Genomic DNA, 27174 nt, shown 5'->3' on the forward strand with positions numbered 1-27174 from the left:
AATAGGATTTATCCAAGATTGATCAAGATGTGGTAGAGACAAAAGGATAGCCTGACTTAGGCTATCCTAGCCTATTCTACAAGTCCTTTGTGACTTGTATTTATCTCAAGATGTTATAATGGAAACTATGTCCAAGAGAGATTTCAGAGGCAAGAAACTTAACACAAGAAAGAGGACAAGAACACATTCTCGCATGTCTTAGAATTTAATTAGGAACGATGAGGAATATAACCTATTTCAGTGTGACAGTTTTTGTGGTTTAGAGTTTGTAGAAAATAATTTCCTTGTAATGCCTTGATTGTTTTTGACTCTCTACCAGTAGCATAATTCTTATTTAAAAAAAACTCGATGGGCAAAGTTTTTATTCTATCAATATATTAAGTGATCACCTTCCCTAAATAAAAACATAAAAGAGTCAAAGCCAAGTTAGAGTAAATCTGACTTAAAGTATTCAAAAACAACACATAATTTAAGATTGGAAACAAAAAGAATTTGGGAGGATGGATAAGAGTAACAAAATTAAATATCTTGTCAATATTGTACTCAGAATCTTTGAAAATCAGGTAACAATGTAGAACGTATATGAATCTTTTTTATCTTTTAGGTGAAAATGTGTTAATATTTATGTAATACAGACTCATATTACAGTATTAGTGATAATACTGTTCAAGTTTATAAATCTTCTCAGTGTAACTGGATTTGTGAGAAGTAATACCTTGGATAGAAGCATGAAATATATTGACTTTTTCATTAACTATCCCTCATCTCTGTCATACTGAACTCCTTTTTCCTTCTAGGAGATGGCAGTATGATTTTTTAAGTCACATTCAATTATTCTAGCAGTGTAGCTCTGATTTCTAATACTCAGTCATACTTGTTTTCTAAAGTCAAATCATAACCGATTCACTTAAAACCTTTTCTTCAAATTTTCATCTCGGTAAGTTACGGCTATTAGGCAATTGTGCCTTTAAAAAAAAAGTTTGTTCAATAGTTGGTTTTATGCTAAGTGCAAATTCATGCAAATATTATTTAAGTCCAAACGCAAAGTTAAATATTGAAACTTCCTCTTTACCTGAGTATTTGAGTTGTAAAAATTCAAGTTGATACTATGATTGTTAGTTGAAATTAATGGCATCTATTTTATTTAAGTGCACTAAATTTATGAGGGAAATGTAGATGTAACATGAAGATAAATAGTATTCCAGTAAATGAAAAACATTATGATACTATGATTTATAAGCTCAATTATAGAAAATTGTACTTAAGTATAATCTACAGTAAATATTTAGCGCTTTGTAGGGATTTCTTACTTAAAGATAGCGTACTCTTCCTTGATAAAATACAAGGAAAATAAGAAAAATTTAAAAATACAACCTCAATTTTTGTTAAAATTAGAAAACAGTTAAGATGCCAGAGAGCTAAAGGAATGGAGGATTATGGGAAGCATGGGGCTGGAGCAGGAAGCCATTGAGAGAAAATGGCAACAAATCTCATTAAATGTAGCCAAAACACTCTTCTTATAGTTGAGGCACTAAACCCTGAGATGCTGAAAATATCTCATTTCTAACAATGAAAATAGGTTGGCAGTTGAAGCTAAGGGTGTCAGGTGATCTCTTAGACCCGGAGGCAAGAATAAATAACCACTCAAAAGCAGCACTGTCTGTCTCTTTGGCAGAGGAGGAAGAGAGAACCTTTTCACTTTGAAAAAAATCTCAGCTGCTCATCTTCACTGGCTATAAAGTCATTAACAACTAAATCAACTAAATGTCCAGATGGTTGTCAAGGTTGTTCTGGTACTTCTATTAGGCAAATGCCATATGAATAGCTTGTCCCAGCAAAACTCCTGTGGTTGATGATGTGTTGAAAACGAACCAGTACGGAAGCTATACAAGTATATTGCAGGAAAATAGGAAGAGGCAAGAAGATAAAATTAGGAGATGAGGAATGCATACTAGAAATGTATGATGAGGAGCAGAAGCAACTGACATTTTACTATGAGTTTAAAAATAACGCCTCTGAAGCAAGACCACAAACCAGTAAGGAAGGCACGTGGGGAAAAGATGATGAGTCAAGAAAAAGAAAAAATGAAAAGAACTGTGAGCAGACAGGACTAAGAAATGAAAGCAAAAAATGAAACCAAGAAAGCAGAGAAACCGTAAGGAGCAGAAATAAACACTGTTGCAAAAAGAGTAAGGGACATCGTAGGAAAAATGAGGAAAGAAGTCTAAAATCAAAACAATTATAAATAAAGGTTTTTTAAGGCTTCTATGGAAAACAATGATACAGATAATATTCTAGCTTTCTGTGAGTAGAGTTAGCATGGTATACTTTTTATTCTCCTTTTACTTTAAACTGATTATTGTCTTTATATTTAAATTGCATCTTCTTAAAAGCAGCCTATAGTTTGGTATCATTTTGTATCCAATCTTACAGTCTCTGCATTTTAATTGTAACCGATTGAAGCAATCAAGTGTTCACTGAAGAGGGATCTGGGTGGTTCATCATAGTGATTCCCCCAAACTGATAGCTACAATGATAATGAGCTCTCTGGGGTTATTTAATCATTAATGTGGGGCAAGCTTCCTTTCTCTATAATAGCCATTTGCGCCAGGTACCATTTCCTCCATTCCCAAAGATTCGCAAAGCAAATACTAATGTAATTTGCTCAGACAGGCTTGCCCATGTTTTCATTTCCATTTCAGTTTCATTAAAGATCTTTTAAAGGGCCGTGGACTTTTGGTGTTTCAGTGAACCTTTCAACACAACACTGAGATAATGATTTAATAATTTGGAAGCAGAGCTTTGAATTCATAGAACATCATTTCTTTCATAGTTATGTTCATTTCGTCCTTTGAATTCTGAGGAAAGAGAACAGAATCTTCGAAATGTTCTTTTAAATAAGTAGTAGTAGAAGAAAGGAATTAAACGTGAAAGGAACAAGGCTGTGTAGCACCTGCCAGACTGCAAGGGGTCACTAATCAGAGGATTTATGACATCTTCTATGACCAAAAGGGTGTGAGTCTTCTTTTGAAAATAAGTAAAAACCACATTTGCAGATAAACAGTTTGAAACCTAAATATGTATCATTTAGTTGAAGATCTCCTATAGGATTTTTAAAGAGCCTTTCATTAATCAACTTATGCTAGGTGTTTTTTTTTTCCTACTGTAAACTTTCTAGTTTAAAAGAGTTTGTCATTTATTTCAGAAACAAAATAGACAAGCGAGAGCAATGATACTTGGAAGGATGGAGAGACTTTTAAGTCTCTCTTCATTTCTCCTGGATATGGCAATGCAGTGGACATCTTTTGGGCTAGCTTAAGTTGATTTCTTCCCTTTATGCTTATAGTGGGTCCAGACGGAGCCTTTCCCATAGCAAGATGGGCTTGGCAGGGAAAGAGGAACCCAGGTGTCTTGTCCAGAGTAGTTTGCAATGTTTTACATGGTTTTATATTGCTGATTTGTTTTTCTTTAAAAAGATACTAAAATGTATTATAATTAAAACTTGGGAGTAATTAAGTGGAGTTCTTGATATTCAACTAGTTAAAGCAGTAATACTGCTATTATTATTATTATTATTATTATTATTAGTTTGCTGACAAAGGCTGAAAAGTAAGTATGACCCTTTTAAACATCCACACTTTAGGGGACTGTTTGCTTTGATCAGTGTCCAATCTAAATGCTCAAATGGAATGTTTGCATAAGAGCCAGCAGCGTTGCTGTGCAGTTATAGATGTAGTTATGAGCATTGATGGCAATCAGGAAGGAAGGGTTTCGAAGCCAGAAAGGAATCGTTAATAGCATATTAACTAGCATATTAACAAACTCTGTATATAGAGAAAGTGAGGGAGAGGGAGAGGGAAGTGTGTTTGGCTTAGTTTGAAGTCTTAATCAAATATGGACAAAGGGCAGGGAAGGAAGTTGGCATGTGTAATCACTGCAATTTTCTCATAGAGCATCTGAATTTATAAGGTGCCCCAGAAATTATTTTTCTATAAAGCAATTTTCTGCAGTTTGCTTCACAGACATTATTAAGGTCGGAGTTTTGATGAGACAGTTCTTTGGTAATAGAAAGTTAAAATTCCAGGACTCTTGAAGAATAAGAACAGTGTGTTGGCCCTGCCTGATGCTCAGAGAAGCAGAAGGAGCTAACGGTGCAGTAGGAGGGCCGGGGGCCAAGGGGCCAGAGCGTGATGGAGCAGCATGTGAGAGGCAGACACAGGCATTTATGGTTATGCTCCCATGCCAGTCGAAGAACATACACTACCTGGCCCTTTCTCCCCAGTTAATCAGGTAAAATCAGGAGGAGAACAATGAGTATAATTAATCTTGCTGACCTCACACTTCAGTTCTGAAGACCACTCAGCCTAAATTAGTTCTCTTTTTACTACAAACATGAAAGCTTTCATTGGTTAGGTACACTGAGTTGAGAAGTTAATAGAGACAAGGGGAAGAATTTTTCAGATATACCAAAATCATCGCAGTAGCTCAAGGAGTTATTCATTATATGTGTTTTAAATGCCCAGTCTATATGTTTGCAACTGGATATCTGAGCTTCCTTAGTAAAGGTCTGGTAAAGGTTCGGTGAAGTCTCAATAGATCCCTAGGAATAATAACAACAAACCCCTCAGATTTTACCTATTTTCTCTTTTGCCTTTCATTAACCTCAATAAATACCATGTTCTGTACAATAATATCAAGAGGCCACCTTTTGATTTGTATTAAAATTGAAGGTAACATGTGGAGATCATGCTGTGTAAAATATTCCTATTGGCAACAGTTCAAGGATGAAGGTGGACGGAAAAGTATACTTGTTAACTCTGAGTTTTGATATTCTTAATTGTTTTGATATTCAGCAGTGTATGGTTGACTCCTCTGGTAACTTCTCCAGAATCTTCTCATATTTTCTATTTGGAAGGTCTTTTGTCCACATATATTTCCATTAGGCTTATAACTGAACTCACCAAATTCAGTAAAGGCCTCATTCTTTCTATAAAACGTCCCTTTTATTTTCCCAGTATTAAACTATGCATTTGCTCTCTCTGGTTTTACCTTCTCCTTACTTTCCCTTTGTTTCAGTGACATTTCTGATTCTTCTCAATTTTACTTAGAAATACATTCAACTTGGTCTCAAGAGAAAAATATTTTTATTTCTCAATAAGATAGAGTTTAAAGCAATGGAATTGGTCACAATTAAGGACATCAAGAAGAACTTTACACATAGGGACTAACTGAAAGATTCATTCTTTGAGCATTTGAGTTGACAATAGGTTGGCTCTTGTTACTTGTTAACATGATGTTCATTATAAATGAATATAAAATGCAAAGCCTTTGACAGCAGATTTTAAGCTGTAAGTTTCAGAATTTTGGATGTATTTAGTAGTAACCAGACTACTTTACTGTTATCCAGACTCCCAGCTAAGAAAGCATAATCTCCCAAACTAGGGCACAACATACCCTTCAAAAGAACAAAACCTCGGGGTCAGATGCTATTGAGAGAAAAGTCCCTCTCCGACGAGGCACTAGAACCTTGTGTCGGCTGATGGTGTTCTCCATGTAGGCATCCTTACTATAAATGGAAAAACATTATGGACTTTTATTTAAAGGAATAGAGGTTACCATCTCAAGAATCCTCCACTGAAGGCTTTACCGAAAGGAGACAAAGTGTACATAAAACATGGTAGCAGCAGTGAAGGAATGTTTAGTTCATTTTGTAAGTGGATGTATAATTTGCCATTGATGTATAATAAGTGGCTTTATAGCATGTTTGCATTGCCAGAGTTCATAATATTAAGTTATACAAACCCCAAGACGATATTTCCTGCCTATAGAACAAGTACTAATCAGTAGTATCCATTAGCTCATATAATAAAAATAGCCTAAAATGTTTCCAGTAGCAGCTATATTAGAAATCTGAATTCTTTCACACAGGAATGTTCTAAGAGAGTTGGATAAGAAGATCAGTATATGACTTTCCAGATCTGAAATTCTCTGATTTATGATATATTTAAAGTAATCTATGCTGTATAAAAATAAAATACCAACAGTTTGAGACTATCAAAACATTTTTGACAATTAAGAACCATATATCATTAATTTTTCACTTACAGTTTGTGGACACAGTTCTTAGTTGTTAAGACATGTCCTCATTTAATTATCTTTTATGTGTCTTTACGTGTGAAGTCATTTGGACACATTAACTCCCAAACGTGTCTCCTCACCTCTCAAATGGGTACCCTTTCTCCTGGGATTGTTAGGATATATGAATATACATGTGAAAGCCCCTTGAAAGAGCAAAGCATTATGTATGTATCAAAATTGTGTCTGCCATTGTTATTCACTTTGCCTACTACATTTCTTTTCAAATTACCAAATATCATCTCATGTGTTTTCTAAAATACTCAGGTACTTCATTGTTATTATAGATGCACAAAGTGAAACTTGAAGAAATCTAAAAATGAGTTGTAACCTATAATGAGTACATCGACCTTTTTAGTTAATAATATTTCTTAAGAAAGGTGATGGCCCATTATAAATCAGTCATAATCTCTCTTTTTATATATAAAACAACTGATATCCATTCTTCACAGTTCTTTTCAATTTGTATTGAAAAGCAAAACAACGCGGGAGTAAAACGGGTGGGGTCTGGCACCAGAGTACCTGGCTGCATACCTTAGTTCTACCACTTACTAGTTATATGACCGGAGGGAAGCAGCTTAATCTCTCTGTGCTTCTATAAACTAGTCATGTGTTTCTTCCTCTTGGAGTTACTGTGAGAATTAAATGACATAGTAGGTATTAAGCACATGGCGGAGGACTAGAACATACCGAGTACCCAATGAATGTCAGCTTTTTTTACTGTGGTTCTTCTCTGGAAGTTTCTAATCAGTTCCCGGCTCCAGGATAGTCCCTACTCCCTCGTTCATAAAGGGTTTCTTAAACATCCAGACCCTCAAGAATCTTACTATCTGGGTTTTACTTTCCAGACAGTTCTGTGTCTGGTCTGATTTTGTGGCTGTAGATTGCGGTTCTCAATTAGCTAGAAGATCTGGAAGTCCAGAATTAACAAGATGTATATCTTGGTGGCCTTTTTAATGTCTCCCTGCACACGTCTCAGATCGTTCTCCCAACGCTCCAGCAACACTGACCTTCATTCTGAACCCTGACGGAACAAGCCAAGCTCCTTCCAGCCTTGGAGCCTGGGCTCTGCGTTTTTCATCCGGAGCTGCTGCTGTTACCTTTGATCATTCCAAGGCACACTCCTCGAGTCATTCAGAGCCCAGTAGACTAACCCCAACACCATAACGGGGCTAAAGTAGCCACACAGGTGCTAGGGTTCATGTCACTGATTTTATTTGTCTGTGCTTCCTGATGAGCTTCATAGTTACCTTGTTCTATTTGTCCTATCTCCCCATCATGAGACGTGCCTTCCGCAAATTTAGGCGGTGGCCAGATCCGACTGGCTTACCTCAGCATTCTTAGCTTTTTATACAGCCTCACCTACTGACTATGCAGTACATATGTATTGAATGCATACATGAAAAAAAACAAATTGTCCATAAAATGGCAGAACATTTTCCTTATATACAGAGTATCTTCCCCTCATTTATCTATTTCTCAAAATAGCACTTAACCCTGAATCTCTCCCTCCTATGTGCTCCTACATGTACAACTCCCTTAGATGCAAAGGCCTTTGTCAGATACGACTTTGTAAGAGAAACTACTTACCTGCTTGGTCCATACTGGGCCCTAAGATTGGTGATAATTTTCTGAGAGGGGCCACCTTACACAGCAGGAGGGAGATTCTTTTGTTCAGATTTTTTTTTTTTAAAGATGAGTTGAGAATTACTATATTCACGTTATGGAAAAAGAATTGCATGAGCTTGTTATATACTTAATGAGCTTATTTATATATTGAAAACTATAAAAACGTAACCTAGGTACCAGTTTTTAGCATTCAGTTACTTTTAACTACAAAAAAAAATTGGAGAAGTCTTTAACAAATGTAACAAAATGCAATACTTCTGGTGAAATTTAGATTGGCTTTTGACAATGTATTTATCATCATTTGTTTATCCACCTTAGTGTTCCATCCAATTCTGCCCAATAGTTTCTTCTTTGTCTGGAGGTTTTCTGACACAAATTGTAAGAAGACTTCATCTCCATCTGCTCTTGGATGTAGTTCAAGTGCACGACCCCCCTCCTTTTACCTGATGAAACAAATCTGATGGCCATGGGGTAACTAGTGGGAATACAGGGAGGGATCAGCACAGCAGTCCCTGCGGTTAAGGAGAATATATTAAGGTATGTTGGGAGAGAACGATAGAAAATTAATAAATACAGTTGGAGGTTTTAAATGCTCAGAGAACCTATTTGCTCAGAGAAGTGTGAGACTCTAGCAGCAGGGAACAGGAATGAAGAACCTTCCTGAACCTGTCATCAGTGAGATTCTTCCAAGAGTAAGGGATGCTTGAAATTCAGGTGGTGATAACCACGTTGATGGAGTGAAGTTGGAGATAACCAAGTTGAGCACTTTCATTCTTACAGCCATGGTTATTGACAGAAGTGCACAATGCTGGCGCTCCCAGGACACGATCTCCAAATTACTGAGTTTCTATTTTTCCCAGCTCCTTCGTCTCTTTACTTTGTTTAACGTGTGAATGTTGTGGCCACTCTTTCCTCTGAAATTTGCTGAGAAGAGCTTAGTGGTCCCTGATCTTTGGCAGGAAAAGAACAATTTCTGAAGTGTCCACCCTGAAAACAGAACCCCATACGTGAAATTGTTGACACCATCTCTTCCCCTAATACACACTTAAAGGTCTTTTTGGGCTGTAAGAGTTTACAGATTTATTAAATAAGCGCCCCATGACTACTGCCTGACCCCTCACAGCTACTTCCTTTTGTTTATGCCCTTAGAACAGCACAGACTTATACACAGATATTTCTTTTAAGGAAGGACTATGTCCTTTCCATCTTGAACTTTACTAGCACATTGTCAAATATATATTAAAATCTCAATAATATTCTTTGAATGCATAAGTATTATTTTACCAATGCTGATTTAATGATACTTAATTTGTGACAAATATTAATTAGTTTTCATGCACCAAGATACTCAATAATACTGACATGTTATGCTTTGAGTTAGGGGATGTGTCTTCACCATTATTAACACAAGCAGGAGTTCTTCACTTTGCTTTAAGGGATCTAGCATAAGCTTTACATCTTTGGTCCCACACAGTAATTTGTTAATGGTCAATCTCCTTTGATCTGTAAAAATTAAAAAACAATGGGAAGGATACAGAAGAAAGGATAGAATCTAAATAACATTGGAAAATAACATTTTATCTAGGTATTACAAGGCTGAGACACAGAGAATCGTGCAAAAACACTGTATTCTGGTTGGTAAATTTTTTTCTCACGGGGGTATGGTCTAGTAATTCTGAAACTATTTTATGTGTATACTAAAGTTCAATGAAGATGTGGTTAGAATGTGGTAGAAAAATGAGAGCCAGGTTTTTTTCTTATTGTCAGAAAAAGAAGTTACAATAAGCACTGGGAAACAGTGCTGCTTGTAGAATGAACATTATTGGCCCCCCAGTAGCAACAAGCACAGCTAGCACTCAGTAAATTTTCAATACCATGTTCCAATAAAAGGAACTGGGGTGCCTTTGAAAAATGCCACATCTAAGATTGGGACAGGGAAATTACAAGATGAGCCTGGAGCATCTTGTAGTGTTGGAAAGTAAGGAAGTGCTCAACAAATAAATAGATTAAAAGAGTAAAAGCATGTCAAAAGAATGCAGGTGCCTACCTGAGAGAGCTTCCAAAAGACAAAGATCAAAGTGTTTGAACAGGAGAAATAACAATAGTATTATAACTCAGAAATAAAATAAATATCTGCAAAGCCATAAAGATAAAAATAAAGAATTGGATGAATAAATACGTAGGGGTAGAAAGGACAAGTTTTCTTTAAAGTAGAATTCCAAGTATTAAAAGAAGAAGGAATGAGAGAAATAGAAACCACCATGAGAATGCTCTACTCATAATTGCTGCAGGCAGGATCTGCACCTGGATGCTGAAATAAATCAGCGGGCCAGACTCCAAGGGGGAAAAGGATATTTGCATTACCTCAAAGTATCTCCCCATGATATTTATTAACTGTCGTAGTGGTTTTAACATATGTCCAAAAACTCTTTAATAATCCTCCCGGCAGGTGAAGCTTAATTCCTCTCACCTTGAACATGAGTTCGACTTGTTGAATTGCTTCTATCAAATAGAAGAGTGGAGCAAGTTGGCAGGCATGACCTCATGGAATGATCAATGTTAATGTTATCAGTAATAAGAGGTGTTGACATTGTGCAATGACACAATGAAATGGACACATCACCTCGGTGGCATTCTTCCCCCCAAATCCAAGTTTCGTCGCGAGGAAAAGCAGACAGACCTAAATTGAGGAACACTCTACCAAGCACCTGACCAGTGATCTTCGAAAGTGTCAAGGGCATGAGAGACAAGGAAAAACTGAGAAACTGTTACAGATTGGATTAAGGAGACATGGTGACTGAGTGCAGTGTGGTAGTATGAGATGGATCCTGGAAGAAAATAAGATATGAGAGGGAAAAAAAGGTAAAATCCTAATCAAGTCTCTAGATGAGTTAGTAGTATTTTGCTAACGTTGATTTCTTATTTTTGGTAAAAGCTTATGCTCATGTAAGTTATTGACTTTAGGGGAACTCTCCTGTCTTTGCAACTCCTATAAAACTAAAATTATTTCAAAATTAAAAGTTAAAGAAAATAGTGGGAATGTTTTAAATCTAGTTCCTAGCATAGATTAGGCATTCAATAGTTTTTTAAATGAACTAATTAATGTATTTTATTGTAAAAAAAACTATATTGCCATAAAATTATCTTCTTTGGTTTATATGTAATTCCAGAACTCCATTTAGCCAAATCATTTCCTCTAAGTATACTTGGGGTTTTTATGATTCCATCCTTTCACTGTTTCCATCTTCCACAAATGTCTATTCATGTCTTCTGTCCATTTTTTTTTTTAAAGATTTATTTGAGAGAGCAAGAATGAGAGAGAGAGAGTACATGAGAGGGGGGAGGGCCAGAGGGAGAAGCAGGCTCCTCGCCGAGCAGGGAGCCCGATGCGGGACTCGATCCCGGGACTCCGGGATCATGACCTGAGCTGAAGGCAGTCGCTTAACCAACTGAGCCACCCAGGCGCCCTGTCCATTTTTTAATTGGAGTATTTGTGGTTTTTTTGGTGTTGAGTAAGTTCTTTATATGTTTTGGATACTAAACCTTTATTGGATATGTCATTTGTAAATATCTTCTCTCATTCAACTGTATCTTTATATTTTTTAATTCTCAGTTTAGTGCCCAAAGACAGTAGAGGTTCAATAAAGTTTCCATGGAGGGGTCGCCTGGGTGGCTCATTCGGTTAAGTGTCTGACTCTTGATTTTGGCTCAGGTCATGATCATAGGGTTGTGAGACTGAGCCCCACATTGGGCTCCGTGCTGGGCTTGGAGCCTGCTTAAGATTCTCTCGCTCTCCCTCTGCCCCTCCCCTCTCTTTCTTTCTCCCTCTCTTAAAAATAAAATAAAAAATAAAGTTTCCATTGATGAATACATGAGAGAATAAGTAACTTAGAAATAATACTGCTAAGTATCTGAATTTGTTATTATATTCGGTAATGGGATATTGGAATAAAAGATTCATGTTTTTTTTAACTTATCAGAATTTGTAATTAAGCCATAATTTCATATATGTAAGTGAATGTCTTACAAACCCAATGTAAAGTGATCAGTTAGTACTGCACAATTATGGTTCCCACTTATAGTTCTATTAGAGTGGAGTGAAGGATGATGTAGTAGAACACTTATTTACTGTGATATTTTTATTCATTCTGGTTATTTTGTGAGAAATTTTACACTGTCTTTTAGGGTAGCTTACATAGGATCTTCTGCTAGAGGAAAGAAACACCCACTTTTTAAAATATTTGCCATGATGGAGGTACTTCCCTATCTAGGAAAAACAATTTTAGAAAAAATGTTATGTTACATTCCATAGTAAAAATAAGTATGTTTACACTTAGAGCATATTGCCTCTTTATGGCATGAATAAGATTTGGACTGACCTCAAGCTTAGACAGATGTTCTTCCAAATATTTTCTATCAAAAGAAGATGGTGAAATGCTTGATCAGTTGAAGTGTGGTTCAATTGCTTGCTATTGTATATATGATTTATTAGTATTGATTACTCTTCATAAATTTGAAATATTGAAATTTTTTATTTTCTTTAAAGAGTAGATTGATTTTTAGTTTAAAAAAATCAAGCCATGGACACCTGGCTGGTTAAGTCAGTTGAGCATTGGACTCTTGGTTTCAGCTCAGGTCATGATCTCATGGGTCGTGGAATCTGGTCCCGTGTCAGGCAGATAAATATTAAATGCATGGGATGATAACAAATTATTAGAAATTGGTTTTCTCATAAACTCTGAACCTAGCTGATCAACATCTCTCTAATAGTCTGAAAATTAATTTTATAAAATTAACTAATATTTTTTCGCATTAAAAAATAAGACTATATACAGATCATTACACTTTTATTATATATATCATGGAATAAATGTGCCAAATTACCTTTGTTTTAATTTAAGGAAATTTAAGTTCTATTGAAACAAATAAAATATTGACAAATTTTTTTCATGAGTTTACACCTAGCAATTTTGCCGGGTAGAAATTCAGTAAAACTAAATATGATCACCATCAAATGAATACCTGTGTGTCAGCCACTTGTTGTATATCATATCACATTTCCATACTAACAACCCTGCCAATGTGGGCAATATCCTCTACCTTGACTGATAGAGAGACTAAGTCTCTGGCAGATGAAGTAGCTAATCTGAGTTTAAGAGAAAGAAGATTTCAGTGGCAGAGAGCTGTAATTATAATGTGTCAAACATCTGGCTCAAAGTAAGAAAATCAGTATTTATAGATATTCCAATTTCTGATACTATGTAGAAAAAAAATTTGATTGATGGAAATATTTTTTCACTTTTCATCTAAATGTTCCATCAGTGCATACAGAGAGCCTACAAGGTTTTTAATATCATGGCACTTTTGAATTCTAATTTTGAATGGAAAATGGAAAATTCACAACTAAAATATCAACCCCCAGCTGCACTTTCATGATAATTTCAATAAATCAGCAGCTGCTTACAAAACTAAGAAACCCTTTCACCTGAAGTGGTGTGGGATTGTATCTATTACAATCTGAGTAGATCTTGGCAGTGTAAATCCTCAGTTTTTCTTAATGCAACGGGGTCCCCAAGAAGCAGAAAAATTTACCAGAGATCTAAGAGCTATTTGTAATAGAGCCAAAGTCAAATGGAGGATTTGATGAAATAGTCAATAGTGCGTTCTCATTTCTTAAATCAATACTTTCAATTAGTTTAGTCCAACTCTTAGAATAACAGGAGACCTGACTTAAAGAAAACTTGTTTTATTTAATTAAAGCTTAAATGAAGACTTGATGGAAAATAAGCTGTGCCACTTACGTAAATAACCCTATCCTATCTGTTAAGCATCCAAAGCATACAGCTAATTGAATTTAAAAGAAAATGTTAACGTGCCTGTTGATAAAAGTTAAGTCTTAAATAGTTCAATTTCCAATATACTGAAAAGATGAACTTCTAGGATGAGTATTTAAAAATCATAATACAGCTTTATATCATTAAAAGTGATCACAATGTCATAGGACTAATAACTACAGAGTAACAAAATTCTCTGAACAGCAAATCTATCATAAATTTGGACAATAACCAAATAACCTGGAAAAACTGCTTTGCCAAATAAATTTAATCTTTTAAGTTGCTATGGTAATTACTATACTTGTTGGAGGTATTTAGGAGATGCTAAATTCCTTGTGCATAATGAACCTTTATGAAGAGTATTCTAAGCATTCTAGTTTAAAAAAAACTAATTTGCCTTTGATTTGCATAACTGATGTTTGAGTTCAGTGTAGAAATAAACTTGGTTAATTCTAAGGACATGAAAAGATTGAGTAAAAGATTTAAAAGTTTAAGACAAAAGGAAGAGACTGCATTTTACAATATTTATACTTTCTACTTTTCTATTAACTATAGAGTGCTTGTAGAATGTTAAATACTCAATCTGAATTACTACCCAGAAATAGTAAAGGAAGTAAGAATTGTCATGCCACACAGTCCTACTGAGCTTTAACCTTCTGCGCTCAATTTAGCTCTGAGAGTGAAACCCACGCTTAATTATTTACCATTGCTACATTTTACATGAGTGTGGGAGTGTTAACAGCACTGACTCCATCCTTGGCCCTCCATCTTGTTCTCCACACTGGTGTACAGAGGTCCCCACTTGAGATAACAACCTTATGACCTCACCATCATGCCCCTCACTCCATACAAGCCTGGGATTAACATCTGGACTGGCCAGAGAATAGAGGCAGAGAATAGCTGTGTAGGGATCTTTCACCCACCCATTGCCCCTGTCAGTAAATTACCCTGAATAAAACTCTGTGTAAATGATATGGAGTGGCTTGCTTTGTTTTTCTGTATTAAAGTAACTTCTCAGTATAAAGGATACATTATTGACCCTCCTCCACCTTCTAACAATGAGTAAAAAGGGCTAAATTATGTTATCTTTTCTTGGTTGCATCCATAGTGAATTGAACCAGTTTACCTGAGAGGCTGAGGCTAGAGAATGGGCAGGGAGAGATTAGGTGCCTAGAACTTGCCATGGGTCTTTTTCTTAGATACAACTGAGCAGGCATCGGTGAAGCTGGAAATATTCCTTAGCAGGTGAAGCGCCAGTGGAGGTGTGACAAATAGGATTCCATTACCTTGAGTGCCAGTCAATACCACAACTAAGACTCAATTTGCAAAGAAGCCCAGGACCTGAGGGATGGACTAACACTTAGGGAAGGTCCAGCAGTGTTGGTAAGGACTCAAAAGAATTCTCTGAGAGCTAGTAATGAGGGAACTAAGGTTCAGAATTAGGAGATCCACTCACTACACAGGTAATGCAATCACAAGAATTAGGGGAGCCTGATAAAAACCAGTTGCTGAGAAACTAAATGGCCATTCAATAGCAGAGTAAGGGCAAAATGTGTAGATACAGGATAAGAAAAAATGAGCATAAGTTCAGGAACACATTTATCAAGCCCTTGTGATTTTTTTCTGGTTATTTTATCTCAATATCCATCCCAAGGGACACTAAAAATTGTGTTTACCCCAAGGGGTTTTCCTAAGAATTAATTGACTTCATACATGTAAAACTTGAGATAGTTCTTGGTATGTACGGAGTTCAGTAAGTGCTGTTGTTTCTGTTGCTATGTTGTTTGGTTGTTTTAAGGGACTGGGGTTTCAGATAGAATCTTAATCTCTGGAGATCTAATAAGGCAAGAACAAAATTCCTAGGGACATGAAGGGACCAGCTTCATTCAGAAGCAGCCCTAATAGAACTATGGTTCCCACCTGCCTAGACCAAAAATTGGTTGGGAATGTGGGATAGAATCTAGCCTGAGGGTGTTTACCACATCTGATTTGCCACTGAAACCATTAGTATTTTCATTGCTTATCCTTTTGCTGCAGCTTCTGGATGTAATACTTAATGGCTGTGTGACCTTGCAGAAATTTTTAAACTTTTCTGAGCCATAGAAACTTGGCTTTTCCTGTGACTTTGTGTAGTTCTTTCATATTCCCAAATTAATACAATCACTTAAAAGAACAGCATTTGATAGGCAATAATAAGGGTCACTAATTGATATAGAACAAAATTGGGATAACAAAAATTCTAAAAGATGTAACAGGAAAGTCGTTGTGTAAAACTGTGACCACTTATTCTAAGTGTGGAAACTAGAATAGAATGGGGAGTTTTTTCTCCTCTCCATGCCTTTAAAAATGATGTTTCCTCTTCCTAGAATTCCTTGCTTCTATATAGTCACTGGAGAAATAACACTCAAATATTTAGGTAAAAGCCCGCCTCCTCTAGCAACCACCTTGTTGCCCTCCCATGGCATGCCTACAATAATGGCTTTGTCTTCTGAATCCCAAGGAAATATTATATAAATCTCTAATCTATCCTGGAGAATTTACCACATGGTATTTATTATTGGTTATAGACAAAGCTCCTTCTCCACTTGATAGCATTCTCCCTGAGGTCAAGGATTTCTTGCTGTTGCTTTAGCAGCTCTACTGAGATCTAATTTACATACATTAATAATTCACCCATTGGGACTGGGTTTTACTTGACTTTATATCCTCAGCCTACCAAATAGTCTTGATCTGATACAGAATACGCTGTAATAAATCTTTTTTTAATCTTCCAACCAACATATGGAGGAATAAAGATTTCTAGCTGTCATGAAGCAGATGTGAAACTGATGCACCTTAGTGAACTAATTTGTCTTATGATTGAGACATTTGATCAGATTGTCCTCTGTTGCTCCACCCACTTCATGTACTTTTCCTTTTAAAAATATGCCCTCAGAGGAGAGGACATTTCTTCACCAAAGGTGACCCCTTGCCTGAAACTGCAGTGGACTAATAAAAATAAATTAGCTTCAGGATTTACAACTTGGAACCTTGATAATAGCCTCACCGTGTTATCTTCAGTAACTGGAAATATGGAGAAAGACAGTCTCTTTTTCTTCTTTTAAGAATAGAGAGAACAATGGATTTGAAAACAATCATGGATTCAGCCTATAAAAACACACAAAAATTATATATATCAGAGATTACAGGGGAGTCTAGTTCTGTCCCCCAAAATGCTAAGACCTCTCATGGTAATGTTAAAATGGTTATTCTATGGCAGATTATAAATCAGTAAGTAGGAACACTGTTTCCTGCTTTTATATTTCCTCCAAATGCTTCAAATGAAGGTTATATGAAAAATTAATGTCATATAATAACCACCCCGCTTAGGGGAAAAAAACAATATAGACTGTCTTTTTTACAGGTATAACAAATAAAGATACATGTGGGGATTTTAAAATTGTATTCCTAATAAGAAAATTTTAGCTCCATCATAATGATAAACCTATGTATTTTCATTATCCAAACAAAAAATATATTTTTGCTTAATAAAAAATAGTACTTTGTAAAAATAAAAATAATCAAGTTAACTTCATAATATAATTAATATTTAGAGTGAAATCTACAATGGAAAATTCTAAAAACTGTATGATATTCAAAAACCCGAATTGCTCTTTGTGGTTACCATAAAATAAACAGATTTGACACTATTTCTTGTAGTTGTGTTTATCTGAACAAGTAATATATTTTGGAAATAGCTTCCTTAGAAACCTCAGTGGTATGTAATGAAACACCCAATCTTTGACCAAGAGCAGGAAAATCATGTATCAAAGCAGAATGCAAATACTCTAATATTTATAAAAACTAAGTAAAAAATTATAGAGCTTCACGGAAATATGAAATCATTTTGTACAACTTTAATGGAAGAATAAAAAGGGACAAAGTTAGAAATGTGTTCAAGGTCACATGGTTTATTGGCCGAGACAATGACAAATCAGAAACTAATAGAATCATAAAGCCTAACCATCATAGTAATTAAAGATTATCCAATTTATCCATCTATTTAGTTCCTGAATCTTCTCTACAACATTCCCATAAGTTGTCTGTTCAGTGTTTGGATACTGTCAGCAAGAGGGAGTTTACTAGTCCTTGAGGTAAGCGTTCAATATTTGAACAAATCTTACTATTGAGTGACCACCATTTTGTTGAGAAGAAAGCTTTTTCTTCATAATTTCTACCTCTTGGTCTTAGTTCTGGTTTTTGGAGTTGTGAAAAACATGTCAAGTACCTTTTTAAACATGAGAGTCCTGCTAATTATTAAGGACAGCAGAGTGTTACTTTTTATAAAATAAACTTTTACTTTGTGATTAAAGACTTTTTTTATTAAAACCATTGTATTCTCTTTATCAAAAACCTAGAAAGTGTAGGTCAGAACAAAAATCACCAATTACCCATGGGTCACCTTCCTTAAATGTGAGTGTAATTACCTCCTTCTTAGAGGTTTTATCATTGTTGCAGATGCTAATCTTTATTGTATTGAAAATTTTATCCATAATTAGCACTTACCATAATGATTTTTTGCGTGACATTAAGCTTTAATACATATTATTTTAATAGCTACACATTTTTATTAAATAAATATTCAGCTCTTAATTGAATTCTTCCTGGTATTGGCTCTTCTTTTGTATTTAATCTGACCACATTTGGCATGTAAGATGTTTTATCATGCTGATAAACTTCTCAGTTTTAGAGGTCAGAAACGTAGAATGCATTTTTTTTTTACAATTTTATTTTTTATTGTTAGAGAGAGAGAGCACGAGTTGGGGGAGGAGCAGAGGGAGAGAAGCAGACTGCCCATTGAGCAGGGAGCCTGATGAGGGGCTCCATCCCAGGACCCTGAGATCACAACCTGAACTGAAGGCAGACGCTTAACCAACTGAGCCACCCAGGTGCCCCTAGAATGCATTTTCGGATGATATTTTCCATGTATATTTCTTTTTCTCTGAGGGGGCTGTTCTTTTTACTCTTTGAATCTTAGTGGTTTTCTTTTCTATTTAATAAACTTTTCAGTCATATGTATTTTGAATAATTTCCCTTATTTTGTTTTTTAACTTTGCATATTATGTGTGAATATTAAGATATCTTGAATTCTATGTATCCGTAAGTCTTTCTCATAGTCATTCCTCCATTGTTTTTTTGCTTAGAAAACTCTTCCCTATTGAAATTCCATTTGTTTCAATATTTCACTTTTGAATTCATTTAGAATCCTTTCATGGTGTTCCAAAATACTTATTTCCAAAATTTTTAACCAGTTGTGTCAATATTATTTATTCTTTTTTCATTCCCTGCACTGATTTGGCATGCTTCCCTGTTGAAACACTACTCTACAGTATATGTTCAAGTATCTTTCTCTCTCTCTCTCACACACACACACACACACACACACACACCCCACCACTACCACCAACATCAGTAACATCTAAGCCACATGGTACCCTTTCTTACTTCTTGCCATAATCTAATTGGTATTTTAAAAAATAAAGCAGTCATATATTTAGCAAAAATTCTATATGTGCATCCAAATTTAAGCATTTTTATATTATTTTTGCTATCACTGAAAGATTTATTTCTTTTTGTTTTGGGCTAGAGACTTAACATTACCACCATGACAGTACATAGACACACGCCGGCATACACACGTGTATGTACGCACACACAATTTCAGAGACTAAAGGTTGGCTATGGATTGTAGGATCTGAGTGTGGTAGGGTACTTTGATTACATTTTGTTGTTGAATAAGTCATTTTTGAAACTAGGTTAGTTTGTCTTTCTTTGTCTAACTCTGTAAATTACTTATTTGGGATGTGCATTGTTTCTCCCCACATTTCTTCTTAATGTTGCTCTCTTTACCATGTTATGCTTTCATTGTCAATAAGCCCCGTAAGCTACATCTTTGACACAATGAAAGAAGTACAGATATTTCTGGGATAGTAACAGCAATATGTATACACACATCCTTGTCACAAAATGGCATACATATTCCTCAAAAACTTCAAATTCTACAAAATTATGGAAAAAATAGAGATACGGGAAAGACAGGGTAAGATTACTTGAAATATATTCAATACTATAATAATATAAACATATTAATAAACTCAGTAAAATATGAGCAGACATTTAAATCCCCATCAGCATCATACCACCATCAGAGTCTGAGAGTTTTGCATTCTTAATCACAGGGGTTAATGTTTCCTCTTTCCTGATAGAGACTCTTAATGGTACTCATTTGGTTTACTGGAAGATGATCTCTTAGTTTCCACTCTTGCAATTCCAAATCAATTAACAACCCAAGTGACCTTTACTTTTTTTTTTTTAAGATTTTATTTATTTGAGAGAGAGAGAGCACAAACTGATGGGGAGGGGCAGAGGGAGGGAGAGAAGCAGACTCCCCACTGAGCAGGGGTTTGATCCCAGAACCCTGAGATCATGACCTGAGCCGAAGGCAGACACGTAACTGAGCTACCCAGGTGTACCCCCAGGTGACCTTTAAAAACGGAAATTGGATCAAGTCACTCCCCAGCTCAGAGCCCTTCAGTAACTTATTGTGCTTAGAATACATTGTGCAAGACTGTTGAATCACAGATCTGTATCTCTGAAACAAATAATACAATATATGTTTAAAAAAAAAGAAGAAGAAGAAGATAGCAGGAGGGGAAGAATGAAGGGGGGAAATTGGAGGGGGAGACGAACCATGAGAGATGATGGACTCTGAAAAACAAACTGAGGGTTCTAGAGGGGAGGGGGGAGGGGATGGGTTAGCCTGGTGATGGGTATTAAAGAGGGCATGTATTGAATGGAGCACTGGGTGTTATACACAAACGATGAATCATGGAACACTACATCAAAAACTAATGATGTAATGTATGGTGATTAACATAACAATAAAAAATTTAAAAAAAACTAATGATGTAATGTGTGTGAATAAAAAATATAAAAAAAAGAATACATTCCAAAATCCGTGCCCCACATTCTGGGCTACAAAGTCACCTCCTCCACTCTTCCCCTTACTCTCTATACTCCAGCCAAACTGGCCTCCTTCCATACTCTAGAACGTTCCTCCTGCCTTACAGTCTTCTCACTTTTGGATCCCTTTAACAGAATGGTTTTCTCTGCACTTTTTACATTTTACCTAGCTAGCATTTCATCATCTTTCATGTCACAGAGGCCACCCCTGACCACCCTACCTCATGCAGCTCTCCATCTCTTCCCCTCCTGCCATGCTTCTTCATAACCTCTCACCGTTTGTTTCCATTATAACCTTAACAAAATTTTAATTATTCTGTTTGCCCCTTTGCTTTTTTAAACTTTTGTGGGTCTTCTCCAATTGATCATAAGCTCTATGAGCGCAAAGATCTCGGCTTTCAATCACCATGGTATTGCCAATGTTTGATACACACATTTTGATGCATAGATGTTCAATCAGTATTTTATTCATTCAACAAATATTTATTGTGTACTTCTTATACACCAGACTTTTTTTTGCACTGCACATATATCAAATGAGTAAAAGAGATAAAAATCCTTAACTATTTAAACAATAAAAAATATTCTTTTTTAGTTCTATACTTTCTGTATATTGATCTTATGATCAAATATGGTCTTTGTGTGAAAAATCTTCTGAGGCTGTATGCATGAGACTGATTTTATTTCTTCCTACATCTAAATAATTTTAGTAAGTTATGAAATTCTAGCTTCAAACTTCTGTTTTATTGGGGGAGGAGGTTGCTTCCATATTTTCTAAAAATACCTCATTATCTTCTAGCCTCCAGATTTGCTGTTAAGAGGTCTGATGTTAGGGGCACCTGGGTGGCTCAGTCGGTTAATCATCCACCTCTTGGTTTCAGCTCAGGTCATGATCTCATGGGTTGTGGGATTGAGTCCCACATCAGACTACTCACTCAACAGAGAGTCGGCTTGAAGATTCTGTCCCTCTTCCCCTCCCCAAAGATATTCAGGGGAGAAAAATAGGTAAAAATTAAAGCATTTCACACAAGCTTAATGACTGTTGACTGGAAGTCCAGTTATTCACTGTTGCATTTAATGGGCCACTAAGAGCTAAACCAATTTTATTTTTTTAAAGATTTTATTTATTTATTTGAGAGAGAGAGAGAATGAGAGATAGAGAGCACAAGAGGGAAGAGGGTCAGAGGGAGAAGCAGACTCCCTGCTGAGCAGGGAGCCTGATACAGGACTTGATCCCAGGACTCCAGGATCATGCCCTGAGCTGAAGGCAGTCGTTTAACCAACTGAGCCACCCAGGCGCCCAAAGAGCTAAACCAATTTTAGACAAGCGATTAAAGCAATTTGGTCCTGTTAATTTTATTCCTTTACCTAAAATGGCAGTGGAATAACTCTAAAAGTATGGTTAGTAATTCATTGATTCATCAACAATTTTTGGCACTTATCATTTGCTTAGCACTGTGGATGCAAAACTGTGTAAGTCACAATCTCCTATACAGTAAATAAGAAAAGTTCTAAATCTAAGAGGTCCACAGAGTCTATGAAGACCCATAAAAAAAGGCCATATAACCCTTCCTTGAGAGGAAGTGAAGAAAAATCCTCAAGGCTATGATATTTCACAGGTTTTAAAACTTGGCAGGAGCTGCCAGAGGCTGAAGGGGAGGAAAGGTATTCCTGTTGTAAAGAACAGTATGAGAAAATGGTTAGAGCTATAGTAGCCAAGTAGTTTGTTAGTGTAAAATATGGTTTTCCAAGATCAGTCTTGGGAAATATGACTAAGAAGGCATTTAAAAACCAGATCATGGAGTCTGGTATTCTGTAATAACGTCAGTCTGTTTTCCTGTGAATGATTATCAGTCACTTAAGAATTATAAAAGAGTGATTTGATCAGATTCACATTTTGGCATGATTAGGTATGTGGCATTGTGGAGGCTAAATAGAGAGGATGTAAGAATAATATCAATGAGATGATTTAGAAGGATATTGGTGTGACTATGTAAAAGACAATGAGGAGATAAAGTCAGTCAACAGTATGCACAGGAAATGCTACAGAGCAGTTGAAATATGGTGAGTAGGACTTAAGAAATGATCCTTACTATTATTTAATGGTAGTTGACTTACCTTTAAATAGCCACTCATAGTGACTAATGAGTACCACATTGGACAGCACAGGTCTAGAACTTTAGAGAAGTATGGCCCATGAGCATGGATTTTAGAACATATTTAAAACATATGGCATTTTTTAAAGACATATATGGGTTTTATGGAACATTTCAAATAATGAGTAATGGATGAGAGTAGCTAATGAGAGTGACAGTTGGAGGAAAGAGCCATGAGCAGAATAGGCTGGTAGTAACACTTAACATTTAGACTTTAGATGGGAGGAAAAGAAGCTGGAGGAACTATGTAGTGAGAGGTCATATTGAGGTTGAAGGTAGAGCATTAGAGAAGAGTATCCTAGAACTCAAGGCGGGGATGTTTTATTTACAAAGGTTCAATCACAGGAGGCTGCTAGAAAGCTAAGTATTATGTAGCCTGAAGAGTGCCAAAATGTATCTGGCAACTAGCAAGACATGACTGACTTTTAGAAAAATATTTATTCCATGATGGCGATAAATGCCATGTTGGAGTGAATGAATAAATGGCAGATAAGCTTAAACTTTATAAAATAAAGAAAACCAGAGATGAGAGAGAGAGAATTGCCAAAGATAATTAGAATTTTAAAATAACTAGGTGAAAATTAAGTACACTTGTAATTTGAGAAGTGTTTGGTTTGCAGAGAGAAGTTTAAGATCTGAGAGAAGGAGGGGATTGAGGTGAAGTTTTAGAGCGATGGCAATGGCTGAATGTCAGGCAGCTGGAGAGAGGATATCTTTTCCTCTGAAATTTCAGGGGAAGACAGAAATAGATGAATGTGCACGCCCTAACTCTTGGGGTGAAAATTCAAATGTTGACAGCCATATGTATTTTCAAAACATGTTTTCTAAATCCTCTGAGATAAAGATCAAGATAAATAAAATTTTTGCCCTGCAAATGCATTCTTTTAGGTGTGTGTTTTTGTGTTTTGTTTTGTTTTGTTTTAATAGGGATACTTAGGGCTTAATTTTAAGTTTAGTGCTTCTTAAATCGTAAGGGCTTCAATTTTAAAAATAAGCATAATCCCGACTTCCTCTGTTAAAATCTTAGGATGTCATAATATTTAGTTAGTAAAGTGTTTTTCCTTTCATTAAGTAATATAACATGAACTTCTTGAAATTCACAGAATATCCTTAAAACCCTTCAGAGGAATTTAGTAGTTCATTGCGCTTTTACAGAGAGAGAGAAGAGAGAACTTTGTCAGTTAGGTTTTGGTCAAGCTAAGTCACAAAGCATTTCAATGAATTATGTGGCACTTTTGGTACTGAAATGCGCATATAGTATCTTGCCTGAGGAAAGTAGGAAAGGGTCTGGAATTCAGAATAGCAAAAATCCCAGCATTTGGCGTTTTTGTGAAGTATGTATCATGTCAAAGATTAGAGATAATGTACTATACCCATAGCCAAAAAGAACTCTGAATTGGATTGAATGTGAATAAATTATCTTGGAAAATGTCATTTCATATAAGAGTACAGAAAAAGTACAAAAGCAATTTAAATATGTGTAATAGTATCCTAACAAAAAAATGGGAGTCAAATTTCTCACTGAGCCATGAACTCACACCTGTAAACATGAATTTTTTGACAGTTAACCATTGCAAAAAGCATTGCTTTTTATTCCCTGGTTTACTGTCAAAAGATTCATGCTTACAGGTGTGATTTCGTATATATATATGAAAAATTTATTTAACTTTAATAATGTCTACTCAAGAGTGGAGATTTCTGTATATTTTCTTTATGTTGTTTGGAAGTCCACTGTTCTTTCCACTGTACAACTAAGTCCATCTCCAAGAAATATGCCTTCTAATTCATATAAAGATGTAGGACCTTTGTTTTTCTGTTTCTGTTGCTTAGATAATTGTGGTTCTCACATCTAGTGACATTTTTTTTTAAATTTCTCTTGATGGCAAGGTGTAGCTCTCTCCAGCTTTGTGATTGTTTTAATTTCCAACACATTTATGGAAACTAAAATTTAGGTTAATTAAAAATTCACACACAGAATTTGAGGTTTTTCCCATCACTTCCCATCTCTCTTCTGAGTCTTTGAAATGTAACTTGATGAAACAGTCATTTCACTTCTGGATGGTATGTTATAAAGGGGGCATTGAAATAAATTCTGTGATTTCATGGGGGAAAACATCTTTTCCTCCCCAGAAAGCTCATTCTGAAAGTGCAGGACCAGGAACAGGCTTTTATTCACACACTTGAGGTCAGGATCTTCACTGGACTGAGCCTCCTGTTCTTTCACAGACTTTCTACCCAACAGCAATTCCAGAGTCGCTGACCAGTGTGTCAGCTCAGGAACTCCATCAGCCTTAGCACCTTGCACTCACTATTACATTCATCTTTCACAGTTTCAAGAAGCTAAACTTGATTTTTGTCCTTCTATTAGTATCCCTGCATCTCAAGTAATCTAGTACAGAGACTTATCTAAAAATTATATAATCTTCTGGGCGCCTGGGTGGCTCAGTTGGTTAAGCGACTGCCTTCGGCTCAGGTCATGATCCCGGAGTCCCGGGATCGAGTCCCACATCCGGCTCCCTGCTCGGCAGGGAGTCTGCTCCTCCCTCTGACCCTCTTCCCTCTCGTGCTCTCTATCTCTCATTCTCTCTCTCTCAAATAAATAAATAAAATATTAAAAAAATAAATAAATAAATAAATAAAGTAAATAAAACTTATATAATCTTCCTTACGTTTTTAAAGTTTTAGCCAGAATTGTTTTATGTGTATGTGTTCTATATTCCGTTGTAAATAATTAAATTTCATTATTTAATGTATTTAAATTCTTAACATATTTAATATATTTCAAATCCGCCCATCCTTCCCAATTCACATCGGGTTTTATATTTGTTTCAAATCCGAGAAATTGAAAGAAGACAGTATCATTAATAGAAGGTATTTTTCAACACTAACTCTGATTCTTCTCACTCATTCCATTGATAGCGTTGTTTGCCTCACTTTATGGATGGCAAAACAGGTTCCCGAATGTAAGGTCTCATGCCCAGTTCACATTTTAAATACAGTATTGACTAGAATATGTCTTCCTTTCAAGGAAGTCTCACATTTTAACACATCCTTATGGAGTTTACATTTATGACAGTTATCTGGATTAAATGAAACAGATTTTAATAAATCTAATTTCTTATTATCTATCCTCCTCTCCCCCAACTTCTCCAGTACCTTCTATGTTGTCCACCAATCCCTTCATTGTCACCAACATCCTGAGGTTTGGAAGGCAAGCTATGCTCACCACTATACCACCAACACACACCATCCTGCACTTTAAACACAAGAAGTCAAATGCTATTTACTGTCGGGGCGCCTGGGTGGCTTAGTCAATTAAGTGTCTGCCTTCTCCTCAGGTCATGATCCCAGGGTCCTGGGATGAAGGCCCACCCCCACGTGTGGCTCCCTGCTCAGTGGGGAGAGTCTGCTTCTCCTTTGTGCTCTCTCTCTGCCCCTCCCCTGGCTCATGTACATGCTCTGTCTCTCTCTCTCTCTCTCTCAAATAAATAAATAAAATCTTTAAAACAAACAAACAAAAATGCTATTTACTATCTAATCCTCTATTTGATATCATCACTAATAAAATGAGTAAATGAAATAAAAATAAGATAAAAATGTTCCATCCTCTAGGCTGATTCCTAATCTTGACTGAGTCACAATTCAAAGTTCTGCTACTGTGTGTGTGTGTGTGTGTGTGTGTGTGTGTATGTGTGTTCATACCTTCATTTTAACCTGTATTTTTGGTAAGTCACCTTCAAACATTAGTCTTAAGCAAAACAATTACTCGGGGTAAACCTTGAATTCAACTCTAAAAAAGAATATTTATATATTTTTCCAAGAGTCTTGGGTAAGGACAAAATGAGGAATTGAAGAGTGTATACTGTTGAAATAGAACATATATGCCACTTATTATCATTATGAAATATTTACATTGTAGTCCTGGTAAAATTACAGCATGAAGCCCATTGACATTGATTCCACATGCTCTTACAGATGCTGACATGGATTGGGAGGGAAGTGCTGTTGTTCCAGATCAGAAAATTATAATGAGATATGTAGCATCATAATGATCTTGGTTTATTATAGTTTTAGTTACACAAGAAAAATATTAAATTGTCCTTGTTATCCCATAATATAAATCTATAAATTCTCTCCTATGATTCTAGTGAGTTAAAGTATCTCCAAATACTGAAATTATAATCAAGCTTCAAGCAAGTATCCTGCACACTTAAAATTAATAGATTTGAACACCAGTATCATTCTTCATTTTTCTCTAAAAAAATTAATATTGCCATTTAAAGGATTCACAACACCCCCTGTCTGCGGTTGTGGAAATGAATGTATATCATGCTCTGTAGTTGGTCATTAAACATCTAAAACACCAAAACTAGGGGCGCCTGGGTGGCTCAGTCGTTAAGCGTCTACCTTTGGCTTGG

At 35.9% G+C, this 27174-nt stretch overlaps 1 protein-coding gene across 9 annotated transcripts in view; it reads left to right on the forward strand.

The window, feature by feature from the left end:
- Window positions 1-27174, forward strand: part of TRPC4 (transient receptor potential cation channel subfamily C member 4) — a 199976-nt gene that overhangs the window by 22927 nt on the left and 149875 nt on the right. For 2 of the 9 annotated variants that reach the window (XM_027589174.2, XM_027589173.1), the window contains exon 2: window positions 10214-10626. The exons of 6 other annotated variants lie outside the window; for them this stretch is intronic. The gene's annotated coding sequence lies outside the window, so the exon portion shown is untranslated. Of the gene's footprint in view, window positions 1-10213; window positions 10627-17644; window positions 17732-27174 lie in introns of all 9 variants that reach the window. One more of the 9 variants, XM_027589175.1, reaches the window with a different exon arrangement.

Source organism: Zalophus californianus, chromosome 3 (assembly GCF_009762305.2).
Source record: "Zalophus californianus isolate mZalCal1 chromosome 3, mZalCal1.pri.v2, whole genome shotgun sequence".
Lineage (NCBI taxonomy): Eukaryota > Metazoa > Chordata > Mammalia > Carnivora > Otariidae > Zalophus > Zalophus californianus.